Source organism: Limulus polyphemus, unplaced genomic scaffold (genome assembly GCF_000517525.1).
Source record: "Limulus polyphemus unplaced genomic scaffold, Limulus_polyphemus-2.1.2 Scaffold1371, whole genome shotgun sequence".
Lineage (NCBI taxonomy): Eukaryota > Metazoa > Arthropoda > Merostomata > Xiphosura > Limulidae > Limulus > Limulus polyphemus.
In genome coordinates this window covers 270,203-281,293 of record NW_013666981.1, presented here as the reverse complement: position 1 = coordinate 281,293, position 11,091 = coordinate 270,203, and positions in this window count along the sequence as shown.

Genomic DNA, 11,091 nt, shown 5'->3' with positions numbered 1-11,091 from the left:
AAAGAAACTACTTATAAATAAAACTATCTTTACTGGTTCACTAAAGAAACTACTTATAAATAAAACTACCTTTACTGGTTCACTAAGAAAACTACTTATAGATAAAACTACCTTTACTGGTTCACTAAGGAAACTACCTATAAATAAAACTACCTTTACTGATTCACTAAGGAAACTACTTATAAATAAAACTACCTTTACTGGTTCACTAAGGAAACTACTTATGAATCTTGTGATGGAATAGCTGTTCTAGTAACTGGTAACAATTCTTTAAAAATGATGTTTCCTTGCATGCAATGCCATGTCGTTAAGTTAAAACACAGTATAAACACTTGTCACATACACACACATGACATTATGCTGCTTTACAAGACAATGCACAGTATTCTTCTTCCGCCTTTCCCTGTTAGTATCTATTGTTATTATTATTATTACCCCAATGAATATAATCTAAAATGTGAAGTTACGCAAGTAACAAATGGTACTTTAACATGAAACACAGAATAACAAATGGTACTTTATCATGAAACACAGAAGTCTGAAACAATCGTTTTATCTATTTAAAAATAAAAGCTTTCTCGCTATCGTTTCATTTTTATGTTTATTTTCGATTAGTCGACCTTGCTTCTTATTACCTTATTAAGAATGTGATACACCCTATGGTTATTACAAAGATGTAGATTGTTGATACACAATTGGCAGAATATATAATAACCGAGAAACCTCTCATATGTGTACTCCAACTTCTTTCCACACAACGTTGAATGTTGTTGTTGTTTTTTCAATACTTTGTACTTTCTCCGAATGTTCAAAGTTTCTTTGCTGTTCACTTGTTTATTAAAACATAGCTTGTGACGAAGAAGAAAACTGAGCCTAGCTCTGCTTGTTTACGTGTATCCCCCAAGCGGAGAGGGGTATACACCGAACCCTGAAACTCACACTGACATTTCATCGTACTATATTTAGCTCTGTCAGACACGAGGGAAAGGCTAGGGATGAAAGCAATCCAGGCAGCTAATCACAGTACACAACCTGGAAGTTACCATGGCAACCCCCATCAAGCACTGCCTTCTTAACTGGCAGCCATCGGATACCAGTTTGCAGATTAATAATATGCTACAAAACAAAAACAGGTAAATTATCACCGTTGTTTTCGAAGCGTTTAAAATGTTTATTTTGCTATTGTAAAGGGTTTTGAAAAGTGAAATAAAAAAGTGCATCAGGTATATATGTGGTAACGAAATACACGTAACTTGTTCGTTGCACCCAGACAATGCATAAGTGAGTCACGTGTGTGTTAGGTGTCAGTTACTCGGTAATTTGTGTGCCAGTTTGACAGGTATTCAACACATCTCTGAGCTAGCAATCAAGAAAACGTTAAACCTTGTTCTTTGGTGAGCTTTCACGATATTGCCTGCTATATTAAGCCTGAAACAATATCAACAAAACTCGTGTCAGGATTGTAATAGTCGTGAGATTTGGAAAACATGCGGTATTCAAAAGAAAATGTACCCATAACAGCGAGGAGATATACATTCACTTCTTCTTCTTCTGGTCCGCTTAGTTTTACAGCAAAATACCGACATTATATAAAATCGGTAGTCTATCATACAGGAATTAGCGACTCTTTTGGTTATCACAATATATCAAACGATAAAATACAGTATAAAATTATTTTTCGACGACGATTTGGTATTAGAACTTTCGAACAGTACAAATTTTGTGCTAATCGGTTCAACTTTTGCAGATAAATCTTCGTTTGAAAATGAGTTTTTCATCCTCCTCCCGTTTGTTTCAAGATGTTGATCAAAGCTCAATTGCAATTGCCATTTTCAAGCTCCCAGTGGCTCAGCGGTAAATTTGAAGGCTTATAATGCAAAAAAAACAAAACAAAAAACGGGTTTATTTATCCGTAATGGACTACAGCACAGATAGCCCATTGTGTCGCCTTGCGCTTAACAACAACAAAAAGAAGCCTTTCTCAAGGTAATTTGCCTACACAAAACCTGTTTTCAATGCCGTACTAGTCAATACATGCTAAGAGAATGTCATAATTACGCTGAACTAAGTTTCAAGTGCAAGGTTAAAAGTTGTGATGCTTGCATAAAATCCAAATGTTGTGGTTGTTGTCACGATGGGAGTTATTGTTGAAGGTGATCAGAAAGCGAGGTACCTAAAAACATTTCGTTCCAATCAGAAAGAGAACAAGAAAACTGCGAAGCAAAACGGGTAGTAAGATCAATATATCTTGTTATTCTCATCGTAACCACTTTCATTGTCGTTCGGTGATTGAAAGACTTAGATACGGTTGGTCAGACCTCAACCAACGAAAGTCATAAGAACTAGTTGAAGAACATTTATTATTGGTTCTGGTACTAAGTGCACAGCGTGTCCCAAATGACATAAGAATGTTGAAAACCTTTCTTACAATGCAAACCAAGTTCAAAATAGAATGGTCTTGTTTTGGGGAAAGACTTTTCATCATCACCAAAACAACATCAAACTCTTAAACTTATGTAAAGCTGTATATGATAAATTGCTCTAACGGATTTTTCTCTTATTCAAATTTGCTACAAAACCATGGACATTTCTTTACTATCGAGTTAAGATTTTATGGAATTATAACGTAAAATATCACAATATAAAAAATGCGTAAAAAAGAGCGCCCAGTAGCGCAAAATAGAAACAACAACAATGAAATTCAAGAACATCAGATGAATGGAGCGAGCGTACTTTCGCCTAAGAAATGGTCAAACGTTATAACTGACATTCAGTATTTTACTCATTTATATCCATTAGTGTTTGGAGAAGTTGTTCTTATGTGGTAATCCAGCTTTCGTACGTCCCAAGATCGAACACGGTACCTTTCCCACACCAAACAATACACTTTACCGTCACTATCCAAACTACCACACTTATACAGATGCTGAATGGAATTCAATCCTACTCAACTAATATGGACTTGAGAGTGGAAATCCCAAAGCACCGCTGATCACTTTAATACACTCAATAGAAGATTTATCTGCTTCTGTATTAGTGGAAATCTCTAGAGCACCCCAGATAACTTTGATGGACCTCAATGGAAAATTGATCTGCTTCTGTATTAGTGGAAATCCCTAGAGCACCCAGATAGCTTTGATGGACTTGAGAAGAAGCTTATCCACTTGTTTGTTTAGTGAAAATCCCAAGTTATTTTAATTGGCTTGTCGGTATCAACAAGATATACTTTGCATGACTCGTGTATATTAACTTATTTCATGAGATTTTTAAACTGCGATTACTAGCGGTTTTATAGTGTAATAATATCCAGCTAGAGAAACTGGTTTTCAGTTAAACCTGTATTCGTATTTGTGGCAAGGTTGCTAAGGCTATCTGCCGTCGTCCGTAATTTCTAACTATTAATCAGAGGGAAGTCAGTCAATCAGCAGCACTCTACCGTCCACGCTAAGAAATTGGCTGTCACTCTTATAACGCATTCACAGATTAAGTGCTTTGAATATTTTGTAGAATCGCAAAGATCCGAAACCGAGACGCCAGCTTAGAAATACAGGGCTCTACCTCAAGGCCAACTTGCGCCCCAAGCACCCGCATGCAAAAATTTAATCCGGGAAAAACTTATGAAAGACAAGATATTACGACGATTATTTTTGCTGATCGCTTTAAGACGCTCATCGTTTTGAGATCAGTTGAATTCTGATCAACGAAATATTCGTGATCCAACAAGAAACATTTCTAGAGTAGATGAAGAACGTGCTACTTCTAAATCTAATGTTATTTGGATAGCTTGAAATTATTATCGACATGTTGCTTCCGACAGTGAACTACAGTTCCAGAAACTCGCGGGAAATTCACATCCCTCTTGATTCCGAGATAGCATTCCCGCCGAAAGTGAAATATAATTTATTATTACATTGCTATTTTGAAAAACCTGAAGTCGAAGTAATTGAATACAGGCACAATTTCGAACTCCTCGAAGATAAAGTTAGAAACACGCCTATACCCGCACGTGTGACTGTTAGCATATGTTATACCGTGTCATTGGCCCTGGACAAGACATCCAAGATGGAAGCCGCTAAGAGAAGGAAATGAATATAAATAGTCAATTAGTCTCAGAGTTTATCTTTCGCACCACACTGGTTGACATATTTGGATTTATCAACCGAGCTTTTGGCATTCATCATTTCAAGTCTACGTTTGTGTCCTATAAAGCTGCAAGGATGATGATAACGAACAAGAGACATTCTAATAATTCGGGGTTTCAATAAACACAGAGATCCAATGAGACCTTGAACCAGTATACAATTTATTGATGCAAAAATAATTTGATATTTTTAGAACATTTTTTTTTCTGTTGTAAAGACTAACATCATCTACAGAAAGGTTAATCTTCCAGGGTCAGAGTCTAATCACAGGATGTCCGATGTGTATACGAACTGTTTAGAGTTTCATATTTCATCTTTTGATTCAACAGATTAACACGACAAGTTTGCGGTTTTTGTTGTTATTTTTATGTATTGTTTTGATATTTTTGATCACTTGGAGTACATATTACAACTCACAATATTTGATTGCTTGTCGGTGAAACATAGCTACTTAGATTGTTTATTTGCTTGTTGGATTTCGTGTAAAGATACTCGAGAGCTATCTGTGCCAGCCATTTCTAATTTTAAAGTAATAAACTAGAGGGAAGGTAGTTTAGTCAACAAGTCAATACAACCCGCCGCCAACTCATGTCAAAACAATTAGTAAAATTCACTCTAATAACGCATCCACGGCTCTAAAATGCGGATGCAAACCTTGGTCCCAGGTTTTTGGATGGAATCTGAATCATAACGAAAAAAAAAAAAAGACACGAATTTCATAAATTAACACGAATAAATTTGTAATATCTTGGACTTTAAACTGGGATTGTATTCATCACTGACACATAACTTATATACCTTTATATGTACATATAATTTAAACTCCTTCACATAGTGAGAGTCGTATCCTTTACTTCTCAGAATTACTCCTTGTTTTATAATAGATAATAATCCACGCATCGCGATCCTCTTTATAATGATAGATTCTTTATGTCCCACAAAGCAGTGATCCATGCCTTACGTTAAAACAAGCACAACTATAAAGTTAGATAAAATCCCCTGTACACTTTACTAGGAAGTAACTTCGTGCGTTTAATCACATTTTTAAGCTTACTTAAATTATGATAGACGTCGTGGCTTTTCTTTTAATTTTCTCTTGCTGTCTACATTGCTTACAACTGCCAGATTTAGAATATACTGTAGACTGGTGGAGACAGTAACTTAAACGTAACTGTGAAATCAACGCTTTAATAAGGATGTCAGAAAAAAACAAGGCTCTGCCAATTAGATAAACATGGCTGGCTGTCTTAATAACACAACACGTTGTGTTATGCATCATAAAAATAAGAAACAATTAAACTTTTACATACAGTCCATTGTATGTAGTTCCTGTATCAAGGGGTAAGAACGGTCCTTTATGTATTCTTGAGAGCCACTTTAAAGCCTGATAGTTCGTTTGGACTCTTACGTTTTGTGACGGCAGATTTTAACACTCACACATTGTGGCGACAGATTCTAATTTCTGACGAACACCGACATGCTATAGCAACGTATTGTACTTACTGACGAACACCCACATATTGTGGCGACATATTCTACTTACTGATGGTAGATTCCATTTCGCCAGTTTTTTATCAACCTTGGAAGTTCGCGGCTATACATTTTCTCAAGCTGAGCGTTTTTAATTTCTATATTGTTTGTAATTAAGCACATAGCTACACAATGTGCTATCTGTGCTCTGCCACCGTGGGTATCGAAACCCAAATTCTAGCGTTATAAGTCCGCAGACATACCGCTGTGCCACTAATTTCTATATATTCATAACGAGTATCATTCTCTCATTATACTAATCTATTTAAAAAATTGTTTTCGTAAGTTGAAGTTAGAATATATTACACTAGGTTACTATAAAGTGATTAGATATATCTAATCAGGGGATGGATTAAAGTTTAAATTATAAAAAACTTTAGTACCTTACAGCCGCCTTGAATGACATGCAAAACTAGCTTCTAGCGACATCTGAATTTATAACCATGTTATGCCGTCCCTAATTTTAAACTACTAAATAGAGAGAAGGCAGCCAGTCAACGGCACCCTGCCACCCACGCTAAAAGACTGACTGTCACTCTAATAACACACTCAAGTTAAAATGTGGGGGATATTTTGTGGTGTAGCATGGAATCGGCCTCGTCGTGTCAGTTCCGAAATCCAGAGCTCTACCATAGGGGGCCAACCCGCGCCCTTTGCCCATATCACGTGGTTTTGAGACCCACTTCAATGACACAGGAACTTGTTGGCTTATCCGATAAAGTTGGACTTTTTATGCATAATTTGATTCATATATATTAAATTGTTGATTTACTAATATTGCATTACTCCCTACCTTATTGTACAATGTGTTGGAAAACTGTGAGAAAAAAAAAAAACACAACATACGTAAAAATAAGTCATTTAGGGATCTGGGACAATAGAAGGGAAAATAGTCTAAAATCGGATATTGTCTTCGAAAGTCGATGTTACCTTAGTTTACTAACATTTGGTACAATTGTCTAAACATACAGCAACGTAATACTCAAACTAAAGACCTATTTGTACACTCTCCATGGGAACCATAAGTTACATCATATTGATTTGTTGGTAAATGCAAAGATGCACAATGGATTATCTGTGCTATGTCCACCGCGGGTCTCGAAACCCAATCAGTAGCGTGAAAAGCCCACAAACTTTCCGCTGAATAATTTTGTTTGTTGCGACACTCGGGTCAAAAGTATTGATAACAACAACAACAAAGTGAAATTGTCCTTTTTTTTTTGTAAATACATAGTAGACCCTAGCGGTGATTAATGGAATTAACTTCAATATTGATGACATTTTTTCTATTATAGTTTTAGTGTGTTTCACCTTTTATTAGAGGGCCTGTAACCAACAAAGTCGTCGACCCACAAGCCATTTAGTATATAAACAGTATAGAAAAACGTGTTTGGAAATTCCATGCGCTAATTCTAGAGTTAAATATCAAGGAACAACACCTCCTTTTCTCAGATAACGTCAAATCACATGTGATATCGTGACAGACCCAAGTTTCATTGTAAATTTTCAGAGCTTAAAACGAGTGGAAGTAGGGAAGCTAGAACAATGTCAACCATACAATATCTGTCGTATCCAGCGCCGACAATGGGCCATTGAGTCGGTTGGGATGCGACAGATATTGTGTGGTTGAGATTTTTTTTTCATATATTGTCAGGAATACCAATTATAAGGGTGAAAGAAACTGACTATAAAATACTAGTTTTACTAGAAGTGCTGCTAAAACTACAGTACAAAGTATAATGCCAAGAAACGGGCTCCGGTATTTTCACTTCAGAAAACTCAAACAGTTGCGATCCTCTTCAATATGGTAACACGGTTTGTACGTAACTGACTTATGATGAAAATAACTTCAGGAAATATGATCTGGATCACGGGTTTAGTACCATGTTACAATATGTAGATTCACAAACAATAATGTCAGACAAAAAAAAAAGAGCAAAAGCAAAACCTTTATACGATGAAGCAACAGTTTTATTTGTCCACCAACGTTTTCCTTAACTATTCCTGGTTTTACAACCAGTATAAACGTACATATCAGTTTGACTTATAATATATATCTCTCGAGTTCTAATTTTAAACGGAAGACAATATTTAATAAAAGATATCTGGTAATCTCAGCTGTAAAGAAATCACAAGACAAAATATGCTAGTTTCATTACTTTAGGCTTTAATTTAATCTCATTATCACCCTACCGGTAAATTTGCTTATAAAGAATTGAGACTTCCTACCCCTAATCTCCGAATTATTCTTTACATTTTGTTGGACTGACATCAGAACAGGATGCCAGTCATAGATTTCGGATGTCGTTTGTGTATAACATTAATTAATAGGAACTTAATGATCACTTTTAATATAACAAAAATGACACCTTTCACAGTGCGTTAATTACAAAGCATGTACAAAATACGATATCAACGAGCAACTGATGTGGTAACAACGTCACGCATAAATCCGAACTTTAAAAATCTCTTCATTTAATTTTTATTAATAAGTTGTAGCTTTTTAATAAATAAATAGCCACCCAGACCAAATGTTTGGAATCTGACCTCGAAAAATGTACACTTAAAACACGTGTTAGTGACGGCAGTTTTCAATTTCAGTAATAAGTCTAGTCTTTCAACAACTGCTCTATTATATTAAAATAGCTTCCCAATAAACTTCAGTTTGTAAGCCTCACGCAAATGAACTTCGAACAACTTATAATCACAATCTTGAAATGTTCTTAAGTATATTTTTAAAAACTTTTATTGGCATAGAATAAGCAAGTTATTCGCAATAACATGAAATACTTTTTAAAAAACTAAGCATCTATTAGCATTTTACGTTAAAGTTCTAGGTACAACTTCTTCATCAATTAATCCTACATGTTTAACCTTGAATTATTGTTGTTGTTTTTGTTCTAAACACTCGCAACGTTCTTCAGCACGAATGTTTATAAACCGACCATCCGTTCGTCTTTAACTCTCGTCATATTGCTACAATCCAGATGTTGATAAAATATTCACAGTATTCATAACCTTAATGCTTATAAGTTGAACCTTTACTCAAATAATACTCTTACTTATAAACTTTTTTATAAATTTAAAGTCGGTCTAGGACCATAGGGTATTTTTGAATGTAGTCATACACACATAATATTAAAGATCACTGTTTGTAACTGAAGTAACCTGCCTACCGATATTTAATATGAAATTTAGAACCAGTCAAAACTATCCAAATCATAGCTGAACCGAGAAACATTCTTTTAGGACCAAAAGTACACGATTTTGTATATAATAACTGAATATATACATTTCACATCGATTTTTCGACATAGGGTATGTAGAATATTTAGAACAGTTTGTTTGGGCAACAAAAATGTTTCTTATGAAAATTAATGTGCAAGTCGACAAATGTGTTCGAAGAGTCCAAAAATTTACGTTAAACTGTGTATAGTAAAACATTTCTCGACAGAAAAAAAAATCTGAAAATAAATTTTGTAAAAACATTTAAAAGCCTTCATCGAAAAACTAAAATCGTAATAAGAGAAAGGGAAACGTTGGCAACAGTTTCGCTTACATTTTAAGCGATTTTAAATATTTATATTTTGGGTTTTAATCACGTTGTAGCTGTTCGATTTTTTTTTCTTACGAAATTTAGTCGATTTGTAAGAAGCTAAGTGTACCTAATTATGTTTATTTTCATCGAGTACTATTGACATTATTTTAAAAAGCATACGGCATGAATACTGTCAAATATTGTGAACAAGTAGTGTAAAAATTAAGATAACTAATTTATAAAACTCGAAATGTCACGTGAAAAAAAAATGCACTGACTGGAAATTGTCTTTATATAATTAACTATCAATCTATATAAAAACATTTTAATCAATTACAACACAACCACTACAAATATTTTGGTATTTTTTTTCCCCCTTAATATTAGATTTCAAATGCAAACGTTCGAACATCAATTGTGGTAGCAAATTGGGCATTTAAAAAAAAATTAAAAATCTGTTATTGTAGTGTTTATTATAATTCATAGACGTGTCATTTTGACGATATACAGTAATATTAAATACCAACTAATAATTGTATGATGACGTCTACATTATATGACAACTTAAGAATTTCTTGGCGTTTTTAACTTGCTCAAAGCAGTGTAATTCAGTCGATTAAGATTCTGCCGGTTGATAAATAAACGCCTGGAAGGGGGAATGTTTCTTCCGGACTTTTTAAAACAAACAAACAATATTGAGTATCTATTATAATAAAAAAGGATAACAATACTTTACATGAACAACAGTATTCATTAATATTAAACACATTTTCCCCACAACGATTTTTATGAAAGATGTAAAATTCATTTAAGTCGATATGAATAAAATAGAAAAATGTGTAAGTACAACGTGCGTGTGTCTATATATGGCCCATACGTTTAACACTGACCAGAAGCGTTCGTCAATAGGTTTGACATTGAGAAAGGTTGCACATTACGTGACAAACTGTTGAGAATACTCTTGTTAAATACAAGTTAACCTTGAAGAGGTGTCCATTTTCTTAAGCGCGAAAAATTTAGAGAAAGTTTTTAGTTTTAAAACGAAGTTAGCATGTTCTGTTGTCACAAAAGTTAAATAGAAGCTGTTTGACAGAAAAAATAATATTTTCACAGGTAAAATTAGCAAAATAAAAATGCCTAATTCCTAATAATAATAATAAAAACACGAGCTCTTGTTCTACGCCGTTTAAACGTAAGATGCAATAACGATACACACAGTAACAGATAAAGAAGTTTACTTATTAATTTAGAATGTCCTCCAGGGACACTCACGTACTAAAGTAAAAATAATTTTAAATTTCACAAAAGTTCGTTTATAAATTTGGTTTCAGTAGAGCGAAAAGTTGGATGTAATACTTTTTTTTATATAAAAATATTCTCACGATAATATTATCTTTTGTTTTTGGTTCAACATCTAAAATTACATCCCACCCGAAGCGTCTTTCTACACTTAATTACATGCGTCAAATTGACGCCCGCAAGAAAATAGTAAAATAGCAGTACAAAGACCTTCAACGTATAAAATTAGTCTGAAAATACGAAGTTAAATAAAAAAATAATGGATGAAATACGTTAAACATAAATACATGAGAATACCCGTTAAACAGTATATTTAACACAAAAAAGCAACAGATATACTTCAAAGTAACTAATATAACACTCAATTATAAATGACCCATTACGAGTTATGCACATTCTTGTTATAGTTAAAAACAATAATAATAATAAAATGTTAGAATCACACAGTTGAATATACCGTATTTTTCGGTGTATAAGACGCACTTTTTTTAACCCAAAATTTGATGTCAAAATTTGCTTGCTTCCTATACACCGAAGGTATGAATAATATATATGTATATATACGATATACACAAGCCATGT